We start from the raw sequence: 15,726 nt of genomic DNA on the forward strand, positions 1-15,726 counted from the left end.
TTGGAGAGCTTACTAAACACAGATTGCTGAGCCCCAGCATCTCAGAGTTTTTGCTTCAGCAGGTCTTGGATGAGGGCAGTTGAATTTGCATTTCCAACGAGTTCCCAGGTGATACTGATGCTGCTGGTCTGGGTACCACATTTGGAAAACCGCTGCTGTACAGCATTGGGGGCAAAAGCCAAATTGCAGTTGTGGAGTGAATGGACAATGAGAAAGCATAAACAGGATATGTTAACTATTCTTGCGAGGAACTTGGCTATGAAGAAAAGTAGAGATATAAATAAATGGTGGGACTAGAGGTTAGTGGCATTGAGGATGGATTTCCTTTAAATTATACATATATTTTTATTTTTATGCCATTTTTTATAATGGATTTTTTTTTTCTGTTAGACGTTTAAAACTGAACACTGTTATGAACTATCTCTTTATAGTGGTTGTATGTGCTGGATATCTTCTGTTTGTTCTGGCAGATCCACTCTCTCTATTTTTTACCATGCCCTGGGAGCTCCCTTGCCATCTGGCTTCCTATTGGGTTTGGCCAATGGGGATCTCTGGAAGAGATCAGAGGGAGGGAGGAGAGTGAGGTTGGGGTATTTAATCCTCTGTCTTTTTCCCTGCCAAGTTGTTTTGTACTGGCTCTGTCCCTTGACAAAAGGCCATTGCTTCTTTCTCTTCTGTAAAAGATTCTCTTCTTCCACATTCTGGTAACTGTTATCTCCTCCTGTTCCTATTCTCTGTGTTTTTTCTATACCCTGCCCAAGTCTTTAAGCAAATACTCCTTTATCAAACCTTGCTTGAATTATTCTATCTTGAGTATACCATCTGGGATGTGGGATGCTGAATGATATTGGGGTGTGTGGGTATGTGCAGTCACATGTGCATGCTCCCATGCATATATGTATGTGTGTTTCTGTCCATAACTCACAGAGTTTCTTTTGGGTTACAACCCTTCCTCCACTTTCAGTCCATGTGATTCAGGTAGAAATGACTCTACTCTTCTCCAGATCCAGGAGTTGACAGGTGACCCAGGTATATTGGTATTCCCTGACCACAGTTCAGCTCAGAGAAGCGCATTTGATCTAATTTGATTCAGTGAAGTTCAGCCTCTACATTAGATATCTTTGAAAGAGGTGCTCTTTCCTCTGTGATTGCTAAGCTGGTACTATGTAAGCGCGGATCTTCCTTTGATCTTTATCATCACTTAAGAGACCCTGACTAGAAATGAGGGACTGCAAAGGAAAGTAGAGGTGAAAAAGGAAGAGAAACAGATTCCTAATGATATGTTTCAAAAACATGGATTCAACTGAAAGTGGCTACTTCTAAGTGTTAATATTTATTTTGCTTAGGTAATTTTGAGTTGAGTTCTGCAATTTGCAGCAGAAATTGTTTTAACTGATGTATTCCTTAGTCCTCCCTTTTTCTAGGTGTGTTCCAATTTCCACCTCTGGCTACCTACATAATGCTTCTTTGAACTTTTTCTAATTCCCTAGATTCTTCCGAAATTTACCTTTCTCTACTCCAAAGGAATATTTCTATGTATATATTCTCTCTTGGACAACCTTGTAAAAAGTGTATCAAAAATATGTTTTACCCTGGAAAAAAAATTGATCTCAAAAAGACATTGGCAGTGGAGTCAATATACTATATTTACAACCTTACTGACACATCTGAGGCTTTAAGATAGGAAAGATTCAATTGGTGTCATTTTAAATCTATAGACCTTGAACCATGAAAGTACATGAAATTATTATGAGATTACTTCAAAACTATCTTCTGTTTATACTTTTTACTACAGCTCTGTTGGTTAACCTACCATATCTTGAACTAAAAAGATAAGCTAAAAATGTGATAAACTCAGATGATAAGATGTTAAAGGTACAGAAATCTAAGAGAACAAGAGAGTAAAGTAAGAACATTATCATGGAGGTAACAGATAAAAATTAAGTGTTAAGATAGGCATAGGATCTTCATACCTTCTGGATTGTGAAGCTTACTACTCCCACTGCTTAGCAACATTCACCAGGTGCCAGAGAAGTCAAAATATATGTCTTAAGCCCCAGAGTTTGTTAACACCTTTAAATGTACTTTCCAATTCACTAAAAATACATTTTAAAAATATGTGAACTGCTGCTATTTGAAATTAAGGAAAAATTCATTCATTTAAAGTAAGCTTTTTTAAAAAAAGACTCAGCTTGTGTTTATAAAACCTGACAAGTACAAAGAAGAAAATTTGTTAACGCTCAGATTTTAAAAAAAGAAACAATGGTTGGGGAAACAGTAAGCTAGTCCTGTGAATCTGAAATGTATTTTAGCATTTCAAGACATAATTTTTTTAAATGTCAGAAATTTAAGTTTCCAAGTAAATGCAAAGTTATTAATACCTTCTTGTCAAAGTGTGTCCTCTTTAATTAGTAAGTTTATTTGCAGATATTTATTTGCCATTGTTTCACAAGCTTCCACCCTTCTGTGTTCCATCCACCCACATCAACACTGGGAGTGATGCTGGGGTTCCCCAAGGGACTGACAATGGCTGCAGAAGTGCTCCCCTACCCTCCCCTTCACCGCACAAGAGCAGCTGATTTCAGCAGCTGTTTGTGATCCCTGGCAGAGGTTAATTCCTTTATGCCTTGGGACAGCTGCTTGGGGCGGCAAGTGTTTCCTTGGGCAGCTGGAAAGAGGACAGGCTTTACCTACAGCTGCTCCAGAGATGGAGATTTTCGCCAGCTGTAGGGGAGTGCAGAGATCCAAGAGCCCCTTGTTTATAAGTCTGCCTTCCAGGAGACTCAGTCAGAGCTGCACTTTAATTCTTAGACTAGCAGTGTCACCAGTTCTACTGACAGTGGACAGGCGCTGTCAGGAAACTCAGTCAGTGAATTCATACAGGAAAATGTGTTTGGTCTATTACTGTCTCTTTGAAAAATAATGCCTTTGCCTGCTATTTTTATGTAATTCAAAGTGATGGAAGGAATCATGTGCTGAATCTCCCTGGTTAGCCCAGCAGCCCTCTGCCTTGGCTGCTCGTGGAAATCACCAAGAGCTTAAAAAAGTATGGATGCCCAGATCCCACTCTCAGAGATTCCCATTTCAACAGCCTAAGTGGCAGCCTAGGCACCGGGATGTTTAATAGCTTCCCAGGTGATCGTCATGACCAGCCTAAGTTGAGAAGCACTATGTTAGTCCTACTTATTCTCTGAAATTGTTCTCAGAACCACCCTATTGTATTCTCAGTCAAATCTAGAGCATCCTCCTTTGTCTCATACACCTGTTTGGTTCATAGCCAAACACTTTTTTAAAATTGTCACCTAGCAGTTCTTAGCATTTTATGCCTTCTCCTCCCACTTTGTTCTTCATTTTCTAACCATTATATCAAGACATCACTTGTTTTTTTGCCTGCTGTGTGCCAGAGATTTGTAAGAAGCTAATAATTCCTAAAATCAACAAAATAAGGCGGTGTGCTAATTTTATTTTTCACTTTCTCTTGATCTTTTTTTTCTTTTCCCATGCCCATCATGGCTTGCCTTCCTTTATTTAGAAGCCCTCAAGGAAATGAGGAACTCGGACAAACATTGGCTTAGATATTATATTCATTTTAAGATGATGTTCTACTCTGGTATCTAATAATTCTCAGAAAAAATGGAAAGGCTTAAGTAGTTAAAAATGTCCGTCAGTACGAGTAGAGCAGGGGGATAGGTCCCAGAGGATGCCTTGTGCTCACCTGTAATTTGAAAAAATTAAGCAATAAAGGAAAATGTCTATGATCTTATGAAGAAAATGAAAATTTAAAAACAAAAACGGCTAGTAGTTAGGAATTAGTAAAAAGTAATTAGCGGGCATTGTTCTCTTCTTTACTTTTCTGTTCTCTCCTTGGGCTCTGAAAATAAAGCTAAAAATGCATGAATGATTTTATTTTAATTTCAGTCTGATCTCTCATGTTTCCTTGATCAGCCATCAGTAGTGGTGAGTTTTCTCTGAGAATGGGTCTTGAAGATTTAACAGAAATAGCTCTCTGTATTGCCAAAGTGAAATGGAGAGTTTATCCTAGGATGCTGAGAATGAAATGTTTTTTCCACCCCCACCCAATAAAAGGAAAAAAATGGTGTGACAATAAGTATTTTCGGTGTTGGGATTACTTAGATTACATTTTTACACATTTTTGTTTCACAATATAATAATTTAACTCACCTACTTCATTGAGCTTTCGTGGGTAGAATCATAAAATTGCAAAAATAAGCATTGATTATACACTAGGCAAGCTTCATGAGAATGTCCTATCTAATTCTAATAAAGTCCTCCTGAGGTAGGGTAATTAAATAGATCTTGCAGATAAAGAAACTGAAGGCCAGGGAAATTAAATAACTTCTACACTGCCACTCAGAGGAAAGTGGCCTTGTAGAAATTCAAATCTAGAGCTGCCTGAGCCTAAGTCATGAGAGGTTTTCTGATTCAAGGACTAAACCTTGGATTCCAGGTTTGAGATGTTACACTTTGGTGATACAAGCTGTAGGTATAGCTTTGTGCTCAAGAGATTGGACTTTGGAGACAGAAGGATAAGAATGTGAATTTTGGGTTCACTGAATAATAGCCTCTATAAGCCTCAGCTTTTTCAGCTAAAGAATGGATTTCTTCCTACCTATTTTATGGTAGAATTGAATCCTTTAAGGATTCAATGAGGTATTATGAATAAAGCACTCAACTTGGGCTAGCAAAGAGTAAATATTCAAAAACAGTAATAATATTATTATAATTGATATTATTTTAGTATTTAGCACCTAGAATAAATTGTTTTTGATACTTAAATTGTTTGATAGTCTTACTTTGAGTCATTAGCTATTCATTCATTATTCAACATACATTAATTGAGTACCTACGATGCGTCAGCACTGAGAATACGTTTTTCAGCACTGAGAATACGTTAGTGAACCCAACAGATAAAAATGTCTGTTCTTGTGGATCTTACATTTGTGCATTAATTATCTTGCCTTTCTATTAGCAAAAAGACTCAAATAACTATTAGAGAATTAGCTATTTAAAACAAAGTCCAGCTTATCTTTTCCATTCTATTTGATATCAAGTATTTCAAAGAGAGTTCTTAATTTTAGCCATAGATAAAGTATGAATTTCAGGCATGAAAAGATTAAATGTTGCTAACAGCTATCCCAAATTAACCCATTGAAATTTGTTTGACTTAGAAGAGGTACTAAAAATCAATTAGCACGGTATAATGGGGCCTGCATAACTGTTTTATTCATTCTCTGGATCTTTCACCTGAAACCATCATGTTTTAAAATACAGAGTCAATTGATTAAGCATGGTACATTCACCTTATATCAGCAGCACTGTGGAATGTGCTCAGTAGTTCAGCCAGGAGCAAGACAAAATGAGGCTGTTGAAAGCCAAGTGCAGTAGTTGATAGACCTCAGACGGAGGTGGCATGTCATTTGTTTGGAATTTGTGGTTCTATTATCAGAGCAGCAAAGGGCAGAAGGAAGAGTTGCATGGAAATAGGTTAAAGTAAGGGAGTGAAAATCTGAGGGCTAACATGCTTACGTTTTACTTGTTTTCCTGTGGTTTGTCTGTAACTTTCTGTCTTTTTCTTTCTCTTGGTGCTGTAGGAATTGGAGATAGAAAAATCTGAACTAATCTGAAGAATAGTAGAGGATCTGGTAAAGAATTTTGGGAAGAAATCCAGGGAGGTAAAATAAGATAACATTGTTCTGTGTAAGTTAGAATTATTTGATTTTGGGGGGTTTATTTGGTGAGGAAATTTGGCCCTGGACTAACATCTGTTGACAATCTTCCTCTTTTTACTTGAGGAAGATTGTTGCTGAGCTAACATCTGTGCCAGTTTCCCTCTATTTTGTATGTGGGATGCCACCATAGCATGGCTTGATGAGCAGTGCGTATGTTCATACTCAGGATCGGAACCCGTGAGCCCCAGGCTGCCAAAGTGCAGCGCGCAAACTTAACCATTATGCCCCGGGGCCAGCCCCTGAATTATTTGATTTTTTAAAAGCTTTTTGAAAATCAATTCAAAATGTAAACTCTTTAGAACAACGTAATCAAACTGTCCTCATCTCCCATGACTCCACTCCGTGGAGGCCTTCTGTCCAACACATACATTGGAGGTACTGAATTCCCGTTTCTTAGCCTGTACCTGTATGCATAACTATTTTCAATCATTGCTAACATGTCACTAACTGATCAGGCTAAAAAAAAATCTGTTACTAGCTAAAGGAAACAATCAATGTTGTAGACGCACTTTGAGAAGAAGAGGAGAGGAAATGAAAGAGAACAACTCTTTATGTTACTTAACTAAAAGTAACAATAATTTTTTGCTTGAAAATGCATGTGCAGTATGTTTTTTATTTGTGATGACAGTGAGAATGGTTTTAATCAACGGTTATATTGATTGTGCTAGATTTGCACTTGCAAATCATTTCTCCTCCATTCTCTTCACCCTGCCACGGGAGACTGTTCTGTGTGGATTACTTGCCTTCTGGCTTCCAGGCGGGGTTGGCCAATGGGGAACCTCAACAAGAAATGTCAAGGTGGTCCCCCGGCTCCGTCATTGTGAGGTTGCCTTGGGCTAGCCTTATAAAGGCTTCAAGGAGAGGACCTTTCGATATAACTTCCTCCTTCTGGGTTTTGATAACTACTCCTTGCTCTTGCCCCTTCAGGCCTAGAGATGTAGAGCAGGCTGCTGTTGGTTTTCTTGCGCTATGCTTACATCCTTTTAAATAGGACCTCTAACTTCAGAATTATTCATTCTCTACCCTCTTTCCTACCCTTTCTTGCCCCTGCCTCTTTCTTCCCTTCTAGGGCTCCAGTTTTACTCCAGCCTTCACCTTTCCCTCTGCTTAGGAAAGGTGATAAGCACTGAAGCCTTGGGGCATAAATCACAATTGGTCTAGCAAACCATTTTGAATCCTATTCATTTTTCCAATGATTGCTTTATACAAGTTCATATGACCTAGATATGGCCACTGAGGCCTGAGGGGAAGACTGCCATCCGAGAGTTTTTGGAGGACTTTTCCTTCCCAATAAAAAGAGACTTTATAAAAGAAAAGTCTTCCTCTTCTAGGATAGATGCTGATGTGTCTTTTTGCGATACTCAGAGCTGCTACCTCCATCTTGCAACCATGAGGGAGACGTCTTGACACACTGCGTATGGCTGAGCTGAAAGATGGAGAGCACCCAGGCCCTTGCTGAGGTCATTGTGCCTTTGAATTTTCAGTCCTGGAACTACCTGCCTTGTTATGTACAATTGTGCACCCATTATTTATTAAATGACTTACAGTTACTTTTACTGTCATTTATAGCTCAAGCATCCAACTAATTATTGGGATTATTTTTCTGAATAAAAGTGATCTAGAACAAAAGTTTGACCTGCCAAATACCATTTCAAATTACTCTTTAAAACCATAGGTGGTCTGTTAACCTAGGAGGAGTGGGCAGGAAATCAGGAATTATGGTTTGTTCCTTAATTGTGTGTATACTCATATGGCATAAGCATAGTTAATCCTATTTCTTTGAAAAAGTTACCTTAGATTAATGAGTAAACCTTTAATATGAAGGCATTTCAGCAGTTGGATGATAACAGTAGAAATTATCTTGCAGTGTAGTTGTCAAAGAAAATCGAAGCTCGTCTTGTCTTAAAATATTTAATTACACATGTCATTGGCAAGAAAAAAGTCAGAACAGAGATATTTTGCAAGTAGAAATAATTATTTCTATGGGAGAAAAATATGAGTTATTCCTTACAGATAGCCTTGGCTATTCCCTGTCTTAAAAACCATGATCATTCTTATCTTCCGGATTGTGAATGTTCTCTTTTTTCTCTAGAATCCCTGTTCCATTCTCTTGGCCTGCCAGTTCTGTCAGTCCTTAATGCTAATCCTCAGAGTGTATGTGCTCCAATAAGCTCTTTCTGGACTGTGCTTTCCTTCTCTTTGGAGCCATAGCACTAATTCACTACTTCCTATAATTAATAGCACTTGGACTTAGGCACCTAGAGGAATGTTCAGCCATCTTGCTTTGGGATAAAATTAAACATTTTGAAACTGCCCTACAAGTCCGTGTAAGACCCAGCCCTCACCAGCTTCACCAGCCTCATCCTGTCACAGGATGATTTGTGTGACCACTTGGGCCTTAGTCTACTTCTTTGAACACCGCTCAGCTTTCATCCTGCTTTTCTTCTTGCCAGGGGTGCTCTTCTTGTCACGCTCCCCTTCACCTTGATAAATCCTGCTCGGTCTTCAGACCCTGAAGAATTAAGCTAGTTTATCCATTCTTTGCTCTTTTAGTCTCTTGGGCCATCCCTGGGAATACTCACTACAATTATAATTTTGTGTATGTGCTTGTAACCTAAATGTCAGCTTCATCCCTTTGAGAAACTCCTTCCTCTGGTATATTTGGGAAAAGGAATGTTTGGCTTCTGGCCATTTTGAAGGCAGTCACTTGGCATGGACTTTACAATGCAATACTGTGAATATTATTTGCTTTTCCTCCACTAGCGGGACTCTGGGCTCACTGTCTCCTTCAGCACTTGCTGCCATCCCCACCAGGAGGTGATGTGAGAAAAGTCACAATTCTCTTTGCTGAACTTTAACCTAATTACCCACAATCCTACTAACAAAAGGCTATCCAAGTGTAATATACTTTACTAAAGAGTTAGGGATTACTAGAGGTAAATTATAGTACAGGAGAAAAACGTCTTGAAACTATATGTGAAATATCACTATTCCAAAAGTTCAAGGAAGAGAATCTCACATAAGTTCTCCTTTTTGGGCAACCTTAATTTCTTACCCCTTTTTCTAGTCTTGAGTTCTGCCCTCCCTCACACACTGGAGAGTAGGATCTTGTCTTCACACTATCCTGGGGTAAATTTTGATTTATTTGTTCAATTCCTTGCTCAGAAGTGCTGATCTTGCTTTATAATTCTTGCCTTTCTATTTACAAGGTTGAGTGAAGGCAGACAATTAGCCACAGTGGATTGTTTCTTAAAATGTGAGTTCTGTCTAAAATAAAACCATGGAGGCATTCTATAAGACCACTTAGAGAGGGTTCCCACTTCAACGTAGCTAACCTTAGCAGACTTTCCACGCCTGTGAAATGAAGACGTTTCCTCTTTCTTTGTAAATCTCTTGGTAGGAACTGTTGGAATACATTACACATGTGCACACACACACACACACACATGCACACACACCCTCCAGGGAAGACAACAATTCTTGTAGACTTAGCTTAGATCCATATTAAGGAATAAAAACTTTTCTCTAAATCTAACTTAATCTGTACAGTTTACCCTCTCTGCAGTAGAGATGGCAGTTGGTAGATACAGATAGATGACGCTTTTCCTTTGTTCCCTCTCCTGCTTTTAGACCATGCTCGGAAGCTTCTCAATACATAAGAACTACATAAAGAGCAGGACCCATGATTGTGCCTTTTCAAACAAAAAGCCATCTACTCTTTAGAAAAATGAACAAGAGAAGTAACCAACTATGGGAAGCTTTGAAATGACAATTTCCCCTGTGCCTTGAGCCAGTTTAAATTCCTGGGAAGGGTGCTCTTTTCCACTGGTCTCTGTAATAGGATTTGGGGAAATCTTAGCATTTATTTTCTTCCCTATCTGGGAACAAACTCCAGTGAGAGGTCTGGGAAGGAGACTGTTATTCCATCAGCACATGAGATAAAATTGCTTAATGTCTGTCTCCTGTGCTCAAATTTAGTTCTTAAAGGCATAAATGATGTCTGCCTTATTCACAGCTTAGCCCTTGGGGATAGCATAGTATCTTGCATAGAGTAGGCCCCCAATAAGTACGTGTGAAGATGAAGAAATGGAGGAATAAAGGAAAGAAAGTTGGACCTAGGAGGAACATGAGAGATCTTTCCAAATAGAGATACAAAGACACAGAGTGGTTACGTAACTCGATTGACATCACACAGGTAATGAGTGAAAGCACTGGAAGTGGAGCCTAGGTTTCATACCCCACACTTATGTCAGCACACTTTGACCAAGACATTATCTAATTCACTGCCCCAGCAATGGAACGTGGGGCTACTTTGCCCCCAGTAAGAGACTTAACAAGCCTGCTCTGAGATTTATTCTGGGGATAGTAAAGGGAGATCTCAGTCCTTTAGCATCTGAAAAGCAGGCAGAGTATCAAGCCAATAACTGAGGTATGGAAAGTAACATTGGCAGTCACCAATGACCCCTTTAGGGGAGAGGAGGAGGGGCCCTCAAGGGGCTAGAATCCAGGCACAACTGATGATCAGAGTGTATAGAATAAATTTCTCGAAAGAGGGAACTACAAGTACAAAGATGTTGAGAAAGGAACACACTTGGCAAGGCCAAGGACCAGCAAGGGGCCAGTGTGGATACAGTGGAGTGAACAAGTGTTGTGGGCCAAGCATCCAAAACTAGGCAGGGCCCAGGCCCCCTGGGGCTTTGTAAGCCATGGCAAAGCATCTGGGTTTGATTCCAAGGTCAATGGAAAGCCTTTGAAAGGCCATAGAAAAGGAAGAACCGTGATCTGATTTTCACATTTTAAAATCATTCTGGTCAGAGTGTGAGGAAGGGGAGGCTGCCAGGGAAAAGAGCAGAAGCAGCAAGCAAAAAGTGACCGCAGTAGCCCACTTGGACCCTGAGGGTAGGCTTGGACGAGGGAAGGGCCATCTCCCTCCATGTCACCTGTCTGCATCTGATTAGAAATACTCTTTGCTCTGTGTTCCCATGTTCTTTTTAACATTTCGGCCTTTTATGATTATATTTCTGTATGTCCTACAACACCTGCAGATTATAGGTTCCCTGTCGACCTTTGCAGCCAATATGGAATCCAGTTCAGGGCCTTGTTCAGACCAGGCACTTAGTCAACTGTTATTTGAATGTGAAGTAGCTGTTTTCATAGAGATTCCGAGGCAAAAATTGAATTTCGTGGCAAATTTGTGGGAACTTACTCTACTTTTCAGTTTTTGCCTGAGAGATCTTTATTTATGTTTTGCGTAAAGCCCTTAACATTTTTTCCTTCTATTATGCCCATTTGTATACTTAGCTTATTTCCCCTACTAGATCATGAGCTACGTGCGGGCAGATTGCTGTATTTTGTTTGTCACTTCATACCTCAGTGCACAGAGTGGGCATTCAATATGTGTTTATTGGATAGGTTAGATCTAGGGAAATGTTTTTTTAATTTATGTCCGTTGCTGCTGGGGATGGTATGCTGCTCTCTTAATGACCAGAACATAATCTCATCCATGGAGCCAGGACATCTATTTGGCTTTCTAATAAACCTCTCAGCTATTCCCATGGTTGTGACTAAAGGAGGGCTATAGGGTAGTGAACACTGGAAACTTAAGGAAGGCCTGGTACTGGAAGTTGCTTTTTCAGTTGTTAGTATTATCCTTACATGTCCACAGCTTGCTTGCTTTTAGCTCTGATTCCTCCTAATTTGTTGCTTGTTCCCTGTGTCAATGATAATAAATTGAAAGTAAAACTGGCATGTTTCATTTGCGGTCTTGTTCACTGAAATAAGGTTCAGGAGATAATGGGAAGTCTACAGGATAGTAGGGGATGGGAGGGAAATGAACAGTTACGTGTGGCAAAACGCTGGTCTGGCACAATAAATACAAAGTCTTCACTGATGTGATAGTCAGCCCAAGGTGAGTGAACCAAGGATGGGACTGCTCCTCTCTCCTTGGCCTTAGCCCTCCATCTTCCTCTCCCCTTCACTTGATAGGGTGTGGAGGAGATGAGGAAGGCACTGAACAGGTGATAGGAGAAGTGAAAATTGTAACTAACACTTGTTGAATGCCTACTGAGGGCCGGGGTTATTTTAAGCACTTTTGACATATAAACTCATTTAATCTTCACAGCAACTTTAGGAAAGAGATTGCTACTATCATCCTCATTTTGCAGATGAGGAAATCGAGGCACAGAGGTAACTTACTAATGTAATTTGCCCAAGGTCAAGGGAAATTGAAGGGGAATTTCAAGAGATGTATTCCAGAGTTGTTTATACGCATGTAAAGATGGAGAAAGAAATAGATTATAGATTCCAGAAGAATACCTGAAAATTTATTTCCTCCTTCTGGATCTCTTCCCTGAAGAAAGTCAGTCACTGAACGTTGAAGCCGCACTGTAGTTTTAGTGGGATGAGAAAATGCTTTGGGTGGCAGTATTTCTATTTCCACTCTATAAATTATGCAGGTCCTTTCTGAGGTAGCCTGTTTAAACATGTTGACTCACCCTTCTTGTAAAATGTGTATAGATATGATTTGCTACAGGGAACTATTTTAAAGACTCAGGTGCGGTTGCAGATTATCATGGCAGCTAACTATAAATTGGTTAGCAGGGGTATGCAAATGAGAGCCTTTCAGGGTCAGGGTACAATTATCACCAAAAACTGGAAGGAAGATAAGCCATAAAAAAGTAAGAAGAAAAATCCAAATATTTAAGTAGCAAATTTGACAAGATACAGGACACTTAATATGGCAGCCTAAGAAAACCTGTCATGGGATAGAACAAGAATTTATTACAGCTGAACTAGGCCAAATGCAAACATACTGTTTTCTTAAAAAAATTAAAAGGACTAACTCAAATAACAATGAAGGAAGACAAATATGCACACAGGGAAGACATACAACCCAGTCATGTTGGTATTCTTGCTCTGCCAAAGCTGTTAAGCACAGATTTAACAAGCTAAGGTGAACTGGGGCTCTAAATTCACACATGCTCTAGATTTATAGTACAATAGCAGTCTAACTGTTAAGTATCATTTAAGACACAAAATAAAAACTCCTAGAGGGAAACTATCTGTTCACTTTTGTAGCATGATTAAAAAGGAAATAACTCATGATTAAAAAGATAACACTATGTGAGTCAGCCCTGATGGCCTCATGGTTAAAGTTCAGTGCTCTCACTGCTTTGGCAGCCTGGGTTTGCTTCCCAGTCGAGGAGCCACACCGCTCGTCTGTCAGTAGCCATGCTGAGGCAGCAGCTCACATAGAAGAACTAGAAGGACTTACAACTAGGTTATACAACTGTGTACTGGGGCTTTGAGGAGGAAAATAAAAGAGGAAGATTGGCAACAGATGTTAGCTCAGGGCAAATCTTTAAAAAAAAAAAAGATAACACTGTGGGGATTAATGCAATGCATGTCTGTTGTTTGAAAAAAATAGCATTTAAATCAGTCTAGCAGTTGAGGATATGGGTGGGATGGAAACAACCATTTTATGAATTTAAGTGCTTACTATTTAGATAAGTATTATCAACCCATTTTAAATTTTAGAAAATTAAGACTCAGAGGTGTTAAAAAAACAGAGAAACTTTGCTGAAATTGTAAAGTTGGTATATGATGGAGCCAGATTGACATTTAAACCAGTATAGTTCTTTCTACTACAGGAATTTTTTCTTTAGTAAGTGCTCAAATGGATTAAAGGTCAATCTGTTGAAGTCCAGGATACTGACAGATGTCAGGCCCTTGTAGACATGCAAGGTCACAACTCAGCAATGTGAAAACAGGACATTTTTTCTAGTATCACTAATATCAGATACTAGGTGGCATATTCTAGTGGATTGAGAAGTTAATATAAAAATGACAGCAAATGGCATTCACTTGTGATCACTCTGGGGAGCAAATTCAATATTTATTTCAACTGTTATTGAAAATTCTCCAAAACCCCAGCATTCAGCTCCCACATGGCCTCCAAGATTGCTAAAAGTTATTTGCAATTGAAAGTAATGTAACCTCATTCCTCGTCTTCCTCTTCTCTCCACATTCCCTGCACCTCTACCTGCTTATCCGTGTGTGTGTGTGTGTGTGCGCGCGTGCGCACGCATTGAGGTGTGTGGAAAGGAGGAAGGAAGGAGAAGTTCTGTCTTTTGGAAAGTGGTGCTGAGTTTGTGGTCCTCCTCATCTGAGGATTGATGCTCCTTCCTGTAACTGTGGTTCCACAGTTGGCTTGCAAATACTGAGTCTCTCCTATGACAACTTTATTGTTCTCTGGGTCATCCATGGGGGCTCCCCGCTGTGTGGATCCTTGGGTAGATTTTCCTATTGAGGCACCCTCTTTCCGTTCCCCAGTTGGGACTTTTCCTCCCCACCCCAACTCCACTGAGAGCAATCTACCCTTCCGTGCCTGCTGCTGGAGTTCTCTCATTTCTGTGGGCTGCCTCTTGAAGAAAAGTCTTCAGAGACTTAGCCTTGGCAACTTTACATGGTACACTTAGACACATATAATTTTGCTACTTTGAGTTTGGAAATGCCTTCCCACTAGAAGAGGGAAGAAAATAATTTGATGACTTCAGTTATTGTTACAATCACATCTTCATATTACCATGCTGGTAATTAAAAGTTGGTATTAAGCTTGGAAGAGTCTATTGATGAAAAATTCCACATTATAGCCACCACTTCATTTCTCAAGATGTTCCCTAAAAAGAGCGTTTTTTAATCACTTATACCCATTATCTCTCTAATGCATCCACTTTGTTTGGACGTCTCTTCTTTTTCCTTCCCTTTGGAACTTAAAGGGTACTTTTGGAGAGAAGAAGCAAAGCCTATACATTTCCTAATATGAAGCAGTGGTTGTGTTAGTCTCTGTTCTTGTTGTGACAGTTCTAGAACTTTTCATTAAAGTAGAAGGGCCCAGTCTTTTTCATACAATTGCTTGAACTCTGCCTCCAAAATATTGAGATAGTGGAGAGGACAAGACACAGATAGAAGTCAGGTGGATGCACTAATACTTACCACCTATGCTCCATCATTTTTGCCCATTTTATAACCTCTGACAATTATAGCCTATAGCATCACCTTGAATGACACTTAAAATATGTTGCTCTTCACTTAACCAGCAACTTAGGTTTAGTTCTGAATGTTAATCAGAAAAAATAACTTTGAACTCACTGATGCTCAATATTTATCGAAAACTACTTTAAATAATATGTTAGGGAGAATTACCTTTTGGATGTGGTCCCTCTCTTTTTCTAGGTACTCTGAAATCTATCTCTAGATGAAATCAGACTACAAGACACGTAGGTACACATACTGCCACATTGTTTTGACAATCTACGTAGTTGCTTGTTTCTAAATGACAGCATTTGCTTATATTGACTGATGAATGATGGTGTACGAAACATCCTTCTGAAAATTGGTGTCAGAGTTCCTGGAAGGTGTTATGGAAAATTTTGTCATCTTTACAAGGACCCACAGAAAAACCTACTCTGTGATCTATCAAAATTGGTCATCTTGGTCATTCTACTTGAACGTGGCAAAACTCTCCCCCCTTGGCACAGTGATATTGTCCTCAGTTGGTGCTTTGGGAGTCCCGCAAAGTGCCTCCTGCTCCTGCTAACCCATGCTGCCACCATAAGAAGGAGGCTGTCTTGTTTCCAGTTTCACAGAAGCTGACCCCAAGACAAAGACTGAAGAGCAAATGATTTATTAAAGTGTTTGCAAGGAGAAACTTGGTAAGGAAGTGGGAGAAGCAGAACAGGGAAGGGGAAGAAGCCAAGTAAAGAAAAAGTAGGCAGGATCCTTTCAGCTTGATCCTACAGGAAAACTCTGAAACATTAAGCCCTAGAGTTTTTTCTGATGAGGCAATGGAGTCAGGTCTTCATGTTTCTGCATCAATCACCGATTGGCTAAGTGCAAACTCCCGGGCGTTTCCAGCTTTGCCAAGTGGCTCCACTAGCTCAAGGGCAATCCTCTGAAGAGTTGCAGGTGCTGGCTA

The 15,726-nt window shown here is 39.7% G+C and overlaps 1 long non-coding RNA gene across 2 annotated transcripts in view; it reads left to right on the forward strand.

The window, feature by feature from the left end:
- LOC111768758 (uncharacterized) overlaps positions 1-15,726 on the forward strand; it is a 350,610-nt gene that overhangs the window by 195,111 nt on the left and 139,773 nt on the right. The window contains exon 7 of one of the 2 annotated variants that reach the window (XR_011428300.1): positions 5,613-5,693. The exons of the other annotated variant lie outside the window; for it this stretch is intronic. This is a non-coding gene — a long non-coding RNA (uncharacterized lncRNA). The remainder of the gene's footprint in view (positions 1-5,612; positions 5,694-15,726) is intronic. 2 annotated transcript variants of the gene reach the window in all.

Source organism: Equus caballus, chromosome 18, assembly GCF_041296265.1.
Source record: "Equus caballus isolate H_3958 breed thoroughbred chromosome 18, TB-T2T, whole genome shotgun sequence".
Classification (NCBI taxonomy): Eukaryota; Metazoa; Chordata; class Mammalia; order Perissodactyla; family Equidae; genus Equus; species Equus caballus.